The sequence below is a fragment of the Pseudophryne corroboree genome, chromosome 3 (assembly GCF_028390025.1).
Source record: "Pseudophryne corroboree isolate aPseCor3 chromosome 3, aPseCor3.hap2, whole genome shotgun sequence".
Taxonomy (NCBI): Eukaryota; Metazoa; Chordata; class Amphibia; order Anura; family Myobatrachidae; genus Pseudophryne; species Pseudophryne corroboree.
The window spans coordinates 27917280-27935611 of NC_086446.1; positions in this window are offsets into that span (position 1 = coordinate 27917280).

Below are 18332 nucleotides of genomic sequence, written 5' to 3' on the forward strand. Positions count from 1 at the left end.
ACTAAAATGCACCACAGGTATAGAATGTAGATGGATACTAGTATACTTAATGACGACACAGCGGTAGGTACAGTAGTGGCCTACTGTACCGTAATGCTATATATTATATACTGGTGGTCACTGGTCAGCAAAACTCTGCACTGTACTCCTCCTATATAATATTATACTGGTGGTCCCCAGTCCCCACAATAAAGCGGGGCGAGCTGCTATTTTGTATGTGGCCCTCGGATACTGACAGGAAATGTCAAGTGGCCCCTCAGCTGAAATAATTGCCCACCCCTGCTGTAGAAGATTCCTGCGCATGTGCGCAATTATATTTATTTAGCACACAGATGTATGACAGTCACTGAAACACAATAACAATACTGATGGTTTAAGCAAGGCAGTGAGATAAACAACAGTGATGACCGGCCTGGAAGCCAATGGCAAACATCAATTGGTCGACTTGGAAGTCGATGGTAACTGGATCAAATATGCAGATGACGGTAATGCAACTGATGATAGTGAACGCAGGCAATAGTAACTCTGGTGATTGGTCTGGAAACCAACAGCAATGAATTCACACAGTCTGTATATAAGCACAAGACCACAAAGCCAAGCAAGGCCAAAGCAGGAGACAGTTTGTAAATTGCAAGCTGGTTGTTTTAAGTGCCAGATTGAATAGCACAGTGCTGAATGCAGATAAACAACACACAGGTGAGAATGGTAAGTAGCACCTGGAGAGAGTCCCTTACTGCATGCAGAGGTGGAAGCTGACTGTGGAAGGAGTTGTAGCAGAGCTGGATGGCTGGAGCCTGTAGTTCCATGGAAACACTGGAGCAAGGAAATCACTGGAGACAGAAGACGAGCCAAGAGACGCTGTACACTGGATGTTACACGTTGTTCAAGGCAATGAGATTGAGCCGATGTTCTGGATTTATACCCACTGGTCAGCAGGCATTGGAGGCTTGAATCGTGTGCAGAAACAGCACAGGATTGGGTGTTACAGGTCAGCTGACCGCAAGTGTCATGGCAGCGCCCATGCTGCACAGATCGTGGGTGCACACTAGATGGACTTCAGGGGTACACAATGACAATGGGCACCGTGCCCGCGGACAGAGTATTCACGCAGCCGCAAACTGGGGCCACGACCTCTGAAGGCCTGCCACCTGCGCGCCGGTAAGTTAGATGCCTCTGAACACCAATTCCTGACAAGGAGTCTGTGTAGACTAGAGGTCACATGGATTCAGAAATTACGCACGCAACAGGCTCATGGGTTAAATGAGAATATAGATTTGGAATTCATTAGTCTGGTTTCATGATTTTTCAGCGCTTCATGACATCAGCCAGTTGTTCTTGCTTAACAGTCAGGTTTAGTATGGGCCAATTGGTCTTTGACGCTTTTCTCCTTTTGCTACTCACTTCAGAATTGAGCCCCCATTTTTATTTCCCCTTTTTTCCGTTTTTGCAATCTCCTATTATTTCTCTCAGCCAAACAACTGTTCCATCCTGAGCTGCCTGTAATCACTACTAAAGAAAGAGGGGAGTGTTTGGTTTCCTATTTACATATAATAGTGTTTTGGAAGACACCATTCCCCTGTTTGAAGGATACATGGTGTGTCTCTAGTGCATTTAGATCAGCCAGCATGTTATTTTATATACAAGCTGATTCATTTTTTATATATATGATTCATTTTTTCTGACACTAGCAGTTAGAATATGTGAGCAATTTATGTGTATATATACACACACATCTCTATGGTCAAGTAATAATAACAACAAAAAAATCTAAACAATATAAGATGCAAAAGAAATAGGTTGCTATTAGAGATGAGCGGGTTCAGTTTTACTCAGATTTACCCGAATCTCCTTATTGGCTATCGGACGTCACATGTTTTGGATAGCCAATAAAAAAAATCCAGAAAATAAGAAACGGCGATAATTCTGGTGTAAAGAACTGAGTAAATCAGAATCTGCTTATCTCTGGTTGCTATTGACATCAGCACTCTGGGTATTGTATTCTTTGACTTAAGAAAATTGTCATATGCAACAAATGAAACAATGTGTGGAATTAAAAAGTATAAATACAGAAATAACACCTGGTTATGGAAAACACTTATATAATATTCGCTATAAGATTTTTTTCTTTATCATTGAATGAAATGTTCTTATGATACCTTTAAATATTAATCTCTGCAGCAAGTCAAATTTAGAGTAAGCTTTGTATAACACATGACTAATATTAAATAAGTAGAATTATCTTTGTATACACATGTACAAGAAAAACTCTTTTATTAGATGTTTTAATGTGTTACAAATAGAACACAGCAACTAATTACTAAATGTGTAACAGCTGAGAATCCACTACTTAAGGACTGCAGGATTCCACTTAGGCATTCTTTCTTTAAAAAGCCAGCCATAGAGTGGTGAAACATGTTGAACTGATGGCCTGCTCTCCTGGGAGGAATTGGAAGCCACATTGCACGTATTGGCTTACTATCAGCATACCGGCTAACATCACCATTTGGCACTGAGCATCCGCCAGTTAAGATCCAGCACACTGTCTCCGCCGTTAACTACCCAGTGATAGAGTGGTGCTGACTGCACCTGACTCAGCAGCTTTACCCAGCACACAGGATTCTTCATCAGTCAACTGTTTCCTCCGGTGACCCACCGGAGTCGAGGGGCGCCCATTGCAGCAACTAGATCAACGGCTTCACACTGCCTGCTTCCCGGTGGCTGGCCGATATTGTGACAACAGGGACCACGCTCACAGACTTTACAGCAAGGTATATCTGAAGTCCGCAGTACGCTACATCTAGTGTCAGCGACCATCCTCACACACCCGCAAGGGACATTGTGATGTGGGGTCATCCCTGTTGGGACACTGCTAAGTCTCAAGTTACCAGACCTCCACTGTAGTGTTACAGGTACGGCGTCTCTATTTACACACAGGATATCACTGTGGATTTACCATAAGTAGTTGAGTATCCTAATGATCCGTACATGTGAGTCTATTAAGAATTATTAAGAGGACTATATAATCTGCCATTGCCCTGTATTGGACACTTATAGTTATTGAGACTGCATGATACTACAATAACATTAGATATACATTGCAATTAATGTTACAAGAAATGCTCCATGCTATTATTGTGTACACTAGTGACTAAGTAGCTCCCGGGATTACTATTTGTATTTTTATATTTGATTTTTATATTAATAAAACATATATTTTATTGTCATGTGGATTGTGCCTTCCTGAAGCGCCAGGTGTAGCACTTTTTTAAAGATAAGTGCAATACATGTCCACAGTTATATCACCAGAACACTCTGATAGAGCACTTGTGATCCATATACAGAGGCAAATCAGCCAGACAAGTCTGGAAAATGGATTTCATTGTACTCCTCTCTACAGGAACAGGAAGAGTACAGAACTGTTGTAAAGATGTTGACACGTACACAAGAGTACTGGTGGTGCATACTACAGCACATGCAGATTAAGAAGCTACACTAAGATGCTGAATGACATTTGCACCCATTATGATACTCCATTGGAGATCTAAACGGACATCACAGGAGTAAGGACTCAGGAGTAGGCAACCACCAACCATGTATATTGGGTGTACCACATTCCCTATCACCCACAGGCAACAGGCCTCTCTGAGAGAATGAATGGACAGCTGAAGGAACACATTAGGAAGTAAATGCCTATGCATACTGTAACGGGATGGAGTAAATTGGGACCTGAAGCAAAAGAGTGGTCAGTGAGTGGACCAAATTTCAAGGGTCATTACGGCCTCCTGCTCCAAGGCCACCATATTCCATAACCCATAGAACAAACCACTGAATACAGGCAGGGGAGACTACTATTCATTTATGGGCAAAAAGACCCATTAGATCATATGTGATATTTTGATGTGGGATGAGGCCAAGGATATACCGTATATACTCGAGTAAAAGTCGACCCGAATATAAGCCGAGGCACCTAATTTTACCACAAAAACCTGGGAAAACTTACTGACTCGAGTATAAGCCTAGGGTGGGAAATGCAGCTCTAGCCGTACACAGCCCTCATAGTGCCAGATATGCCCTCATTCTGCCAGATGTGCCAGATATGCCCTCATGCTGCCAGATATGCCCACTGTGCCAGATATGCCCTCATGCTGCCAGATATGCCCCACAGTGCCAGATATGCTCTCATGCTGCCAGATATGCCCCACAGTGCCAGATATGCCCTCATGCTGCCAGATATGCCCTCATGCTGCCAGATATGCCCCACAGTGCCAGATATGCCCTCATGCTGCCAGATATGCCCCACAGTGCCAGATATGCCCTCATGCTGCCAGATATGCCCCACAGTGCCAGATATGCCCTCATGCTGCCAGAAATGCCCCACAGTGCCAGATACTTACCCTCCGTCACTCCCGCGCTGTCTTCTGAAGGAGGGACATGGAGGGCACAGTGCGCGGCTCTCCTGTGTCCCTCCTGCGTCTCCAGCGGCGTGTGTGTTAAAGGAAGTGCTGGTTCGTGAGCACTTCCTTTAACACACACACGCCGCTGCCGCCAGAGACGCAGGAGGGACACAGGAGAGCCGCGCGCTGTGCCCTCTGTGTCCCTCCTAAATACTGACTCGAGTATAAGCCGAAGGGGCTTTTTCAGCATAAAAAAAGTGCTGAAAAAGTCGGCTTATACTCAAGTATATACGGTAGTTGAATTCCATGAAATAAAGTATGTTGAGTCAGAAACAGGGGAAGCACTATATTCCACGCCAGATAACATCAGGAAGGCTTGTAGCTGGATAGACCAGGCTGCTGAGAGTAAGTAGGGACAATACACTGCTACATTGCTCTGTCACACATTGTTATGCAGGAAGGGGAGGAGTTTAGAAAGCTGCTAGTTACTGAGAAATGACAGTGTAACAGAATGTGATTATGTGCTACCAAGTTCCATATAATGGGTGATACTGGCTGGTAACTAAACTGTAAAAATAAAATGGGTAGTAGTAGTTACAGGATACAGAGGTGGACACAGAAGCATCCCTAGCTATATTTGTTGGTGGTCGCTTTTCTGGTCATGTGAAACTGGCTGTGTTGGGTATATTGGTCTGTTCATTTAATATAGATAACTGTACTCAAAATGGAAGCTGAATAACAAAGGTTTTAGGATGTTACCTTTGCCTTTTAAATGTATTTTCAAAATGCAGAGATTTAGTATTTTGCAGTAATTGCATATTTAATTTGAGATGCAGAATAGCAATATCAGAATTGTATCTTGTATCAGAATGTAAAGAAATGGTTTTATTTCACCTAGATGGATCAATAGCATGTGTCCTATATATGACCTTACAAACCTGGGTGAAGAATTGATGGCTCTTGGAGCCAGGAAATTAGATAAAGGGTCCCTTATCCAGTCCTCAGCAATAAAATGGGAGAATTTTATGTTCAGGGGGATAGTGATCTCTCATCTTGTACCAGTCATAAATGGTTTTTGTTTTTTTTGGGGAGGGGGGCCCACAGACTGCATCCTTCATCCTCAAAGCACCACACCTGGTTGCCATGTGGCAAGAATAATAAATAAAGCACATAATCCCTGACATGTCCAGCAGTAAGCTAGTTAAAAAAAAAAAACAAATGTAGGAGGGAGGAGTGGAGCTGGAGTTATAATTCCCCCTCTCCATGAAACCTGGGTGTTCATTCTCATGGGGTTCAGCTGTGGCTGGAGGTGAATCGATAAGCTAAACTGTGCAATCCCCATATCAAGAATCCTAAGTACTATGTGTAAGTGTTAGGCTTCTGCATAATCATACCCTGTTTATTTTTCTGAGATTTATATGTACTGTATTTCTGTCCATTTATAATAATTTTTTGTATACTCTTATCTTGGATGATTTTGTTTGAATTAAAAGATAATCAATTCTAGCATATTCTCCGTGCCTCTTGGTGAATCTATGAGCCTGTGCGGCCAAAACTACTAACAAAGTGTCAGTGTGCAATTAATAATTCTGGATGCAGATAGCTACAGAGGACTGTCTGGTGTCCATATATTGAGGTTCTGTGTTCCTTTGCTGGCATGACAATGCTAAATTCCTATGTCGTATAAACAACCCTTTATGAAGTCTAAGAACACTGTACGCTGTTTGCTTAAGAAGTACCGTAATGGTACGCTAGTTGCGTAACGATCGCTCAGCCGTAGGCGAGACGCTCAAGCGTCACGTTCGCTCACGGCCCAGTGATCACAGGACACGTTATTGGCTATGACTAGAGTAATGATTCGCTATGGCGTAGCATACGCTCGAGACCACGAGGAGGTCACCAGCGGCGCAGACGCTCACAACGCTATACCTTAATGTTTAAACCTTATACCAATGAAATACACAGAATAACTTAATGTGAATACAGGGTGTAAGTGCAACCTTGTGTAACCTGACTAACTACAAAGCTGCTTGAGCGTCACCGACGCTCAAGTGAACACAACACTATAGAAAATACACAGATACTGGTTTAGGTTCCAAAGCCTATTAACTGTATTATATCTAATATATTTGTAAAAGGGGATAACAGTACAAATGATACACTACAATATAACAGAGACTTCCTAACCACAGAACTAAACAATAAATACAAAAAGACAATACTACACTGACCTAAATGCAATACAATACAATACTATCTAATACAATACAATACTAGCCTAGTCTAGGGGAGATATGAGAGAACAGAACAGGGAGAGAGAGAGAGAGAGATGAGAGATGAGAGAAATTGGCTCACAGAAAGACAATGATTACGGAGAGAAACTTACGCACAAAGGGTATGATCGCCTGCGCCTCGATATCCAGCTCCCGGCTATCAGCAGATAACCGTTGATGAGAGAGTGAGAGCTGGATGTGGTCGGCCTGCCTATTTATGCCCCACACACAATGCAATCTCCTGGTCCTACAATCCCATTGTCCATTGGCCGAAGGAATTCGGCCCTGCATCATAACAAAAGGTCATACGGTGATTCATACAGGTGGGCTGTGACGATTTCCAACAGCTCAGGTGGGTGGGAAACTGGGTTTCCCGCCGCATACCTGAGTATGTGTAAATAATAGAAATGGACATAAACTTCTTATGTCCATAACTATTCGCACGAGCGATTAATACGCTCCAAACCAACACCGGAATATTACTAATTAAATACTCTTCCGATGGGTACCAAACACTGCTGTATGATTCCTGTTAGACCCTTCGTACGATGCAAAGAGGGATTCCTCAGCTCAGGGACATTCTATATTAACCAAACTTTCAGAATCTATCAAGGGGACCATGATCTACAAACTACATTAATTGTGAACATTTGTAACGAATGAGTCGCACGCTACGACTACATAAACTCTACCGTAAATACGCATACCGCGCCTGCGAGTGCACGCTATCGCGGGTATGCGCCTTCACGGGAGAGCGTACGCATGCGCAGCGCGGACCAGTGTGCGGTGCAAATATGGCAATGTGCATAGAGACATTTTTCTGACTTTGACAGTCCACCCTTTGGCAGTCAATAATAACTGCCACCTTCAAAAATATTTAAGGAGAAAAATGTAAGTCAGGGGTTAATTGATTTCCATGGTTGGGTAGGGGAGAAGAGTGGAGTAGGTGTGAAGAGGGTATGACCTAGTGAGAAAGCAGAAGCATGTGTGTATGAGTCCATGTTTGGAGGGTCATGTATCATCGTGCCGTACGTGTGGTAAATCAAGCTTCGAGGTATTGCGAAGTATACATTTGAATTCCTTCTTATCCTGTGGTACAGGTCTGTGGATGGGCTGTCAAACTCTACCGAGCTCATTTCGGCTGTGGTTGTAACAAAATGGGGATGCACACTTTAGTTGATGATACATGAATGGGGGAGGTATGTGGTTGCTGATATCTGTGCCTGTATTCCCTATCGTCTATGTGTGTCGTTACCTGAGGGTTGTAGAGATGAAGATAAAGAACACTTACGAAAAATGCAATGATATTCTATGTCAGGGAAATGTACATCTGTTGTTGAAGTTGTGTTCGGTATCTGTTGAGAGTCGTCTTCTTTGCGCTGTTTTGCTCCTTAGGCATGAGCAACAAGCTTTGTCAGTGCCATCAGATTTACAAAAATGTTGGGCTAGCGTGAGTTTAAAAATACTAGGGAAACTGGGGATCCATGACAAAGTTCATCAAGTGTCCATATTTAAAGTTGTCAAATCTTCTTCTTTGGTGCTTGTCTGTTGTCTGTATAGCGTCTCGTCAACTTCCTCGTCCAAGGGGGTCTTTGTATCTTGGAGAAAAGCAGAAAAACAGGTGAAAGAAACGGACCGTATAATCGCATTTTCATCACATTCTGGTTTCTATCATTGGGTCATAAATCAAATCCAGGTTAATTACAGTTTCCTCGCTCCTCAAGCTCATCACTCTTGTACTTTGTTTGCACCTCATTAAAGCCTGCCCGCATCTAAATATCAATCCAATCGATATAACGACACCCAAGATACATAGTAGAAACTTTCCAACATCCATTATGACTCCTTGAGCCCAGTCTCCCAAACCGGAGAACCAATTTCGCGGGTTCAACCATGACACCCAACCAGTCAGCTCATTACCTACAGCAGCAAGGGTGAGATTGTGTTTTCGACGAAATTCCCACTTTAATTGCAGAATATCATCCATCTTTTGGTCTATGACCTCTACCGGATCCTCGGTGCTATTTGTGATATACGTGCAACACTTTATGCCGTACTGTGTTGCCAATGTAACACAATATCCGCCTGTTACTGCTGTAAGATAATTAAGAACCATCCTATGCTGAACTAGTTCTGTTTTGTAAGCTTGAAGTTCTCTTCCAGTGTATCTAAACGTGTCATCATACATTTCAGTGATATTATCTAACAAATTGGCGAGTGCGGAAATGTATCTATAATTCATCACACCTCGAGCGGTGCGAGTGAAATCTAACGCTACCAGAACCTGAATCCCGGTGGATTCATGGATAAGATCAGAGGCCGGATGCTCTAACCTTTCTGACAGTTGTCTTTTAACTCGGTGCTCGTAATGAGTGTGAGTATAAGGAGCTTGGGCACCACGGTGTATGTCCTTCATTTTGTCATGTGTTACAGTCATCACTTCAGGCAATACTTTTCCAATATAACACAATCCTTCAGAGTTTGGGGCAAGCCACTTGTACGCCTTTCTCCCGCATATGAAATATGCGTCATCGGGGAGAACATAAGGGACGGAGAAGGACATGACCATGTTACAAACCTTCCAGGTGAAATCTCCTGACCCTAATTCTTCCAACTGCTTAATGCACGTATCAGTTTGTACGATATGTGCACAGTATCCTGGTGATACCTCTCCAACTCTAGTAATCCTATTTCCTAAGGTATATCGATACCGGAAAGATTTTCCTCTACTGGCTATGTGGCGTACGAGCTCTGTATCTGTAGGCATTCTATCTGCTCTGTGTGAAAAGGTCATGGTAAGGTTGCTCCATGACACTTCCCAATTTCCCGGTTTTCTGGGATTGGAGATGTTGAAACATAAGAGGGACCTATCCACATGGTATTGGTGGAGCTTCAAACTAGGAGGGCTGGAGATGTTAAACCTCCGATCCACCGGTCTCCCACCACTTAGCTCAAGTACCTCCCCTAACGTTAAAGGAAATGGTACTAGCCCTGATTTGCTGTGACCCTGAGGTACTTGAGAGCATACCCAACAATCTGTTTGGTTTAACACGTTACCCACTAAGGAGTGATAGTCACTCAATGGATGCCGGTCCATATGGATATTAAAACTAGATTGGCATTTCTTTATGCATCCATCTTCAACCAGATTATCACAGAGCCTACAGATACAATTTTCTTCAGCTAACAATCCGTCACAATTTCTTCTATCGGATCGTTTTCTGATACTCGCCTTTGCTTGTTGGTTTGGTTGATCTTGGAAAACTACGCCTCCATCATCATAATCGGAACCCATTCCAGAACCTCTCTCGACCTCTATGGTACTCTCGCCGGAACAGACTGCTCTGGTCAACATCATGGTTAACATCAAAATCCGGATCACAGTCTCTTGGGGCAAGTCCATCTTTGAGGAGGAAATAGAGAAGAATGAGAAGGGGGAAAAAGAAATTTTTAAGGGAGAGGGGCTGGGAAGTGGAGAAAAACAATAAAAGGGAGAGGGGAGTCGACAACTGCTTCCGGTCTTCAAGGCTCAGGTGCCGCCTCAGTCCTCCTGGAACAGACACTCTAGTGATACAACCTCTACCGTCTGTTCCTTATCACGGGACTTCTCTGGATCAGCAACCTTTTTGCAGTGGGATGAATGGACCCAAGTCTCTCTCTCAGCAACCTTCAATGCTGTGGTGCTAGTCAATAAGACCTGGTATGGTCCTTCCCATCTATCAATAAGACAACCTGAGCGTAGAAAATTTCGTATCATTACATAATTCCCAGGTTCAATGTCATGACAATTACTATCTGGTAAATCCGGAATCACCAACTTCAGATTATCATTTTGATTCCTCAACTGTTTACTCATGTTAATTAAGTATTTTACAGTTACTTCATTGTTACATTTCAAATCATCCTGAGGGTTAATCATGACATGCGGTTGTCGACCAAACAAGATTTCAAAAGGAGACAGATTAAGAGGGGACCTGGGAGTGGTTCTGATGCTATACAAAACAATGGGTAAAGCTTCTGGCCACGTTAATCCTGTCTCTGTCATTACTTTACTCAATTTATTTTTAATAGTGCTGTTCACTCTTTCGACCTTCGCACTCGCCTGTGGACGGTACGGAGTGTGCAGCTTACTATCAATTCCCATCAACTTACACATTCCTTGAAAGACATCACCTGTAAAATGGGTACCCCTATCACTTTCAATGATTCTAGGGATACCATATCTACATACAAATTCCTGCACAATTTTCTTAGCTGTAAACATGGCAGTATTTGTAGCTGCTGGAAATGCTTCGACCCAATTCGAGAAAACATCTATACAGACAAGTACATATTTCAAATTTCGACATGGGGGTAATTGAATGAAGTCAATTTGTATTACCTGGAAAGGGCCGCCGGCAGGTGGGATATGGGATGGTTCTGTAGGTATTGCTTTTCCAATATTCTTTCTCAGACAGGTAAGGCATGACATTGCTCTTTTACCCGCATGAGAGGAGAATCCTGGGGCGCACCAGTATGCTCTTACCAATTTGCACATCCCCTCCTTGCCTAGATGAGTCAGCCCGTGAGCTGCTTCAGCCAGACATGGAAGGTATGCCCTGGGGGCCACCGGTTTACCATGTCCATCCGTCCAGAGCCCTGAGGACTCCTGGCCATATCCCTTTGCCTTCCAGACTGCTCTTTCCTGTGTGGAACACAAATTCTGCATCTCACACAACTTTTGTGTGTTGATGGTATTAAATACCATCAGTTGTGTGGTGTCTGTCTGTATGGGGGTAGCAGCTGCAAGCTTTGCGGCTTCGTCTGCTCGGCTGTTACCAAGTGACACTGGGTCTTGACTATATGTATGTGCTTTACATTTGATAACAGCCACTCTGTCGGGTTCCTGTATCGCTGTTAGAAGCCTTTTTATGTGAGCTGCATGCGCTATCGGTGTACCAGCCGCCGTCATGAAATTTCTGAGCCGCCATAGGGCTCCGAAATCATGGACTACCCCGAAGGCGTATCTAGAATCGGTGTAGATATTGGCTGACTTACCCTTAGCCAATTCACATGCTCTGGTTAGGGCGACCAGTTCAGCAACCTGGGCTGAGTGAGGTGGGCCTAGCGGTTCCGCTTCTATGGTGTCTTGGTCATCTACGACTGCGTATCCAGTACACAAGTCTCCCGAGTCTGACTGTCTGTGACAACTACCGTCCGTGTAGAACGTGAGTTCTGCATCTTCCAGTGGATTGTCACTGATGTCAGGCCTTGCGGTAAAATTTTGGGTCAAATGTTCCATACAATCATGTGCATCTTCCTTTGCATTAAATCCTCCTTCCCCATCACTCTCACCTTCCACCCTTTGTGTCTGACCAGGCACACCTGGGAGAAATGTTGCAGGGCTTAATGCACTGCATCTCCTTATGGTGATGTTTACTGGGGCCATTAATGCCAATTCCCATCTTGTAAACCTTGCTGATGAGACGTGTCTGGTTTGGGCAGAATTCAATAAGGCAGATACCGCATGCGGTGTATGGATTGTGAGGTTGTGGCCTAGCACGACATCTTCGCTTTTTGTCACTAGCAATGCTATCGCCGCAACGCTACGCAAGCATGTGGGGAGGGATCGCGCTACCGTGTCTAGCTGAGCGCTGTAATATGCAACTGGCCTGCTGGCATCACCGTGTTTTTGTGTTAGTACACCTGCTGCGCACCCAGCACTTTCTGTCCCGTATAGTTCAAAGGGTTTCCCATAGTCTGGCATACCTAGTGCTGGTGCCTGCGTTAGGCATTGCTTGAGTCTCTCAAATGCTGTTTCAGATTCGTCTGTATGCGAAATCCGATCAGGTTTGTTTGAAGAGACCATTTCCTGCAGAGGTAGCGCCAATATGGAAAACCCTGGGATCCAATTACGGCAATACCCACACATTCCTAGAAACGTCCTGATCTGTTGCTGGGTTTGTGGCAGTGTCATGTCTCTAATGGCTTGAATTCTATCAGCGGTCAGGTGTCTCAGTCCTTGTGTTAGACAGTGTCCCAAATATTTTACCTTGGTTTGGCATAATTGTAACTTGTCTTTGGAAACCTTGTGACCTGTGTCTGAAAGATGAAACAGGAGCTGTTTCGTATCCTTCAGGGAAGCTTCCAATGAATCAGAACACAGTAGTAGATCATCCACGTACTGTATCAACACTGATCCACTCTCCGGTTGGAAAGACTGTAAACAATCATGCAAAGCCTGAGAAAATATACTTGGACTATCTATGAAACCTTGGGGTAACCGAGTCCACGTGTATTGGACTCCTCTGTATGTGAATGCAAACAAATATTGGCTGTCAGGGTGCAGAGGTACCGAAAAGAATGCGGAGCAGAGGTCAATAACAGTGAAAAATTTGGCAGTGGGAGGAATTTGCATTAGGATGACAGCTGGATTAGGCACTACGGGGAACTGACTCTCAACTATTTTGTTAATCCCCCTTAGATCCTGCACTAGCCTGTAACCCCTCCCCCCACTCTTTTTAACAGGGAAGATGGGACTATTTGCTGTGCTGGACGTTCTTACTAGAATGCCCTGTTGTAGCAAGCGCTCTATTACTGGGAAAACTCCTAACTCCACCTCTGGCTTCAGAGGATACTGTGGGATTTTTGGAGCTATCCTACCATCTTTTACTTGTACAACTACTGGAGCTACGTTTGCCATTAATCCAGTGTCCTGTCCATCTTTTGTCCAAAGTGACTCTGGTATCTGAGATGTCATCTCTTCTACTTGGGATGGGTTCCTATTTGTCATAATGGAATGTGACATTAATTTTGATGGGGAGTCTAACATGTCTCGTACTTCCTGAGCGTGATTCTCAGGGATGTCCAAGAATACACCTTCAGGAGTACAATAAATGACGCAACCCATTTTACATAGTAAGTCTCTTCCCAGGAGATTAGTTGGTGCCGATGCAGCCAGCAAAAAGGAATGCTTGGTATGCAAAGGCCCTATTGTAATCTCGGCTGGTTTGCTAACAGGGTAGTGCTGGACTACTCCTGTTACTCCCATGGCTGGAATTGTCCTACCAGTGGTTCTCATGCCCACTGTCGAATTTATCACTGACTTGGCCGCCCCTGTGTCTACAAGAAAGTTTAAAGTTTTTCCAGCTACATTGATTGCAATCTCTGGTTCACTTCCAAGGCTGGCAATCAACTTAACTGGCTGCAGATTACAGGTATGGCCACACCCCTATTGGGTATGCTGACCTCCCTGAATCCCGCTGGCAGCAACTACTTGTGAGGGAGTTAGCTGGGAACTACCAGAGGCATGCCAATCTCTGTTCGGGGGGTATCTTTTTGTTTCCCCTGTATGTGGCTCAAAACTCCGCCTCTGTGGACCCTGCTCCCAATGTCGTGTGTTGTGTTGTTGTCTAGGGGGTTGAAAAGATCTTTGTACATTCTTTGTTCTACATTCTCGTGCAAAGTGTCCCGGTCTGTTACAAGAAAAACATGTTATTACACTTGCCTTACCCACAGGATTCGGTGGTACATACGCAGGCTGCCTTGTGGTCAGCGCCTGTATACTTACGGACATCAACTTATCACTTTGCGACTCCCTGTGCCTAGTGATATTTCTGTCGTGATCAATAGCAGCCTCTCTCAATGTGGACACTGACAGACCTCGCCTGCATGGTTGCGTGGTCTGTACCCTAGCTTTCAATGTTTCTTTCAAACCATCCATCAGTACAGATACTGCTACTTCTCGATGGTTTGGGTTGGTCTTAATGTCTTCTATACCAGTGTACTTTGCCATTTCTAATAGTGCCCGGTGAAAATATTCTGTTGCCGTTTCGGACTCCTTTTGCTTAATGGAAAATATTTTATTCCATTTAACAACGGCAGGGAAATACTCCTTTAGCTGTAAATTTATCCTTTTTACATTATCCTTGTTGTACACGTCTGTAAGCGGTACATCTTTATCCAATGCACAGTCAGCTAAAAATTGAGTTGCGTCAACATTGGAAGGTAAACAAGCTCTTAGCAGTATCTGCCAATCCTTGTTGTTGGGTTCTACAGTGTTACCTAGATCCCTGATGTATTTTTGGCTAGCAACTAAATCCTTCCTGGGGTCAGGAAATTCGGACACTATTGTTCTTAATTCCATTCTGGAAAATGGAGTGTACATGGCAATGTTCCTTATGGGAGTGGCTCCAGACACATCTGTTTTTCCATTGGGAACTGCTATTACCCTTACAGGAGCAATTCTAACAGCCTCTTCCTGTGTAGATTCTACAGCTTGTTGTGGTACAATTGTTTCAGTGTAGTGCATGGTGCCGTACTTACCCGTTGACACGACCTCACCTATCCCTCCGCTAGGGGCTTTCACTAATCTCGTGGGTGTCGCTGTGCCTACTGTGGTCTCTGCTATGGTGGCTGCAAGAGAGAGAGCTGAAATTGTTGCTGAATCGTCTTCTTGATCACACTCCTGAGGAAGGTTCAAAACAGGGTACATCTTGCACGGGTTAATACTTGCATGAGTTATTTGGTTAACATCATTAACATTTACAAGGTTACTAAGAGTTTTTGTTTTATAACCCAGTGCGTTTCTCTCCGTAATCAACTTCTCTCCTGCAATGTATGGTGGAGGAGGAGCTGTGGCTATCAGCTTCCTGACTGCCCCAGATCCTGCCGCCAGAGCCAAACCTCTCTGTATCTCACCTTCCTGGTGCCATAACTGTAAATAATCATGATGCTGAATTCGTCTCTGCTGATTTTACGAGACATATCCTCCTCCTTAAATTTTGTAACACTTCTGGACTAAAGCTACCTATTCTTGGGAATTTGTCCCTGTCTTGTACAGTCATTCTCTCCCATTCATCACATAAAGATTCGGTGTGACTTCCATATTTTTCACACATTACATATCGTGCCGACCCAACTGGTCGGTTCACAGAATCAACCTGAACCAGGGTTGATCGCCCCCTACCTGAGCAACTGGCCCCCATAGTCTGCAGGTGTTGCTTAGTCCTCCTTGGATCTCTGTATCAAGGTTTTCAGCAAGCCTTTTCAGACAACCAAATTACTCCACAGTAGGCCGGCGGTGGCGGTTTACCGAGTACCCCACTCACTCGCCCACCTCGACCAATACGACCTGATCACACCGACGTGGTGCTGGCGTACTCGATACAGGGCCCCTATGGAACCTTCAGTTTACTGGAACATATGAGGGTTACCCGCAGGACACTTACTCTTTCCAGTAAAGGTGGGGTTGTTAGATAGTTCCTGAGTGACCAGCGAACTTCCCTTCCAAAAATAAAAAATTACACAAATCACGTCAGAATGTACAAATAGCGTTTGTGACCACTTTACTCTAATGGTATTAGGTCAGATTACTAACTACTGCACACAATTACGTGCGGTCCAATCGTTCAGTACACAAGCACTACTTGTTATGTACTGAAAGATCAATGGAATCGATGTTTCCGGCCGCGATTCCTTCAGCAAGAGCTTGTATGGCCTATATGGGTTCTGCACCAACACCCCAGGCGTTGTGCCACTGGACTTTTATAGCGGACCTTTTACCTTACGACCTCCTGGTCTTGTTACCTTATGACCTCCTGGTCTTGTTACCTTATGGTCCGCTATACTCTAATGCTCAAATATTATTTAACCAGGGATGCCTCCCTAGCCACCGTATATGTCACTTACACGTATGTCCCTTGACGAGTACCCGGCTTTCCTTTTGGTTCCACCTTAAAGTTGTATAAACTTATGTATACAAAACCACACTCACTCAACACATGTACACTTTGTTTCTATATCTATTTCTGCGCAGAAATTGTCTTCAGTCCAACAGTGTTACCAATTAGGAGCAGGATCTGTTAAACTAAATTTCAGATTTTTTCCAAAAATAGATTTGCGTTATTTACCGCGTCGCGTTATCTACCGCTGTGCGTTACTTATCGCCTTTGCGCTAATTATCGCTTTGCGCTAATTCAACTTTTCGTGACGAGCTACGTGGGCGTAACCGGACGCTACGTTGCGTAGTGAACGCTGCGTGCGTCTGCCTTTGGATTGCGTACGCTAGTCTTTGTTAGCGACACGTGTACGCAATGCAAAGATCCACCGTAACACAATATATACTTTTATCAATGTAAATGATCCCTGATCATCTACCGCAATCCACACTGACTGCCTTATCTCCCAGGCAGATCGTGTGTTGTTCTATACTTTAACTATTACCTTTACTATGAAATAACAGCAAATCTCTTTTTAGCACTTTCTATCAACTATAAAAATTGGCAAACAGGAATAGTGATATACGAAATTGAAAAAGAAGAAATGCAGATAAATGTATGCGTGCGTGTATACGCAAGACAGAAGAGAAATAAAACAGTTTTTAAAAGACACAAGCGTTTTGTTCTTACTTCCGGTTCCCGGATTCCTTCAGCACTCTTTATCTAAGCGAAGCAGACGCTTATCCCGTCAGCACTGGGAGACAACCTCCCACCCTTTGCTGGGGGATAATGTCTGCTGATCTACCTAGTGCAGATATGAGAAGGATAGGACGAGTCCCCAATTGACAATGCTAAATTCCTATGTCGTATAAACAACCCTTTATGAAGTCTAAGAACACTGTACGCTGTTTGCTTAAGAAGTACCGTAATGGTACGCTAGTTGCGTAACGATCGCTCAGCCGTAGGCGAGACGCTCAAGCGTCACGTTCGCTCACGGCCCAGTGATCACAGGACACGTTATTGGCTATGACTAGAGTAATGATTCGCTATGGCGTAGCATACGCTCGAGACCACGAGGAGGTCACCAGCGGCGCAGACGCTCACAACGCTATACCTTAATGTTTAAACCTTATACCAATGAAATACACAGAATAACTTAATGTGAATACAGGGTGTAAGTGCAACCTTGTGTAACCTGACTAACTACAAAGCTGCTTGAGCGTCACCGACGCTCAAGTGAACACAACACTATAGAAAATACACAGATACTGGTTTAGGTTCCAAAGCCTATTAACTGTATTATATCTAATATATTTGTAAAAGGGGATAACAGTACAAATGATACACTACAATATAACAGAGACTTCCTAACCACAGAACTAAACAATAAATACAAAAAGACAATACTACACTGACCTAAATGCAATACAATACAATACTATCTAATACAATACAATACTAGCCTAGTCTAGGGGAGATATGAGAGAACAGAACAGAACAGGGAGAGAGAGAGAGAGAGATGAGAGATGAGAGAAATTGGCTCACAGAAAGACAATGATTACGGAGAGAAACTTACGCACAAAGGGTATGATCGCCTGCGCCTCGATATCCAGCTCCCGGCTATCAGCAGATAACCGTTGATGAGAGAGTGAGAGCTGGATGTGGTCGGCCTGCCTATTTATGCCCCACACACAATGCAATCTCCTGGTCCTACAATCCCATTGTCCATTGGCCGAAGGAATTCGGCCCTGCATCATAACAAAAGGTCATAGGGTGATTCATACAGGTGGGCTGTGACGATTTCCAACAGCTCAGGTGGGTGGGAAACTGGGTTTCCCGCCGCATACCTGAGTATGTGTAAATAATAGAAATGGACATAAACTTCTTATGTCCATAACTATTCGCACGAGCGATTAATACGCTCCAAACCAACACCGGAATATTGCTAATTAAATACTCTTCCGATG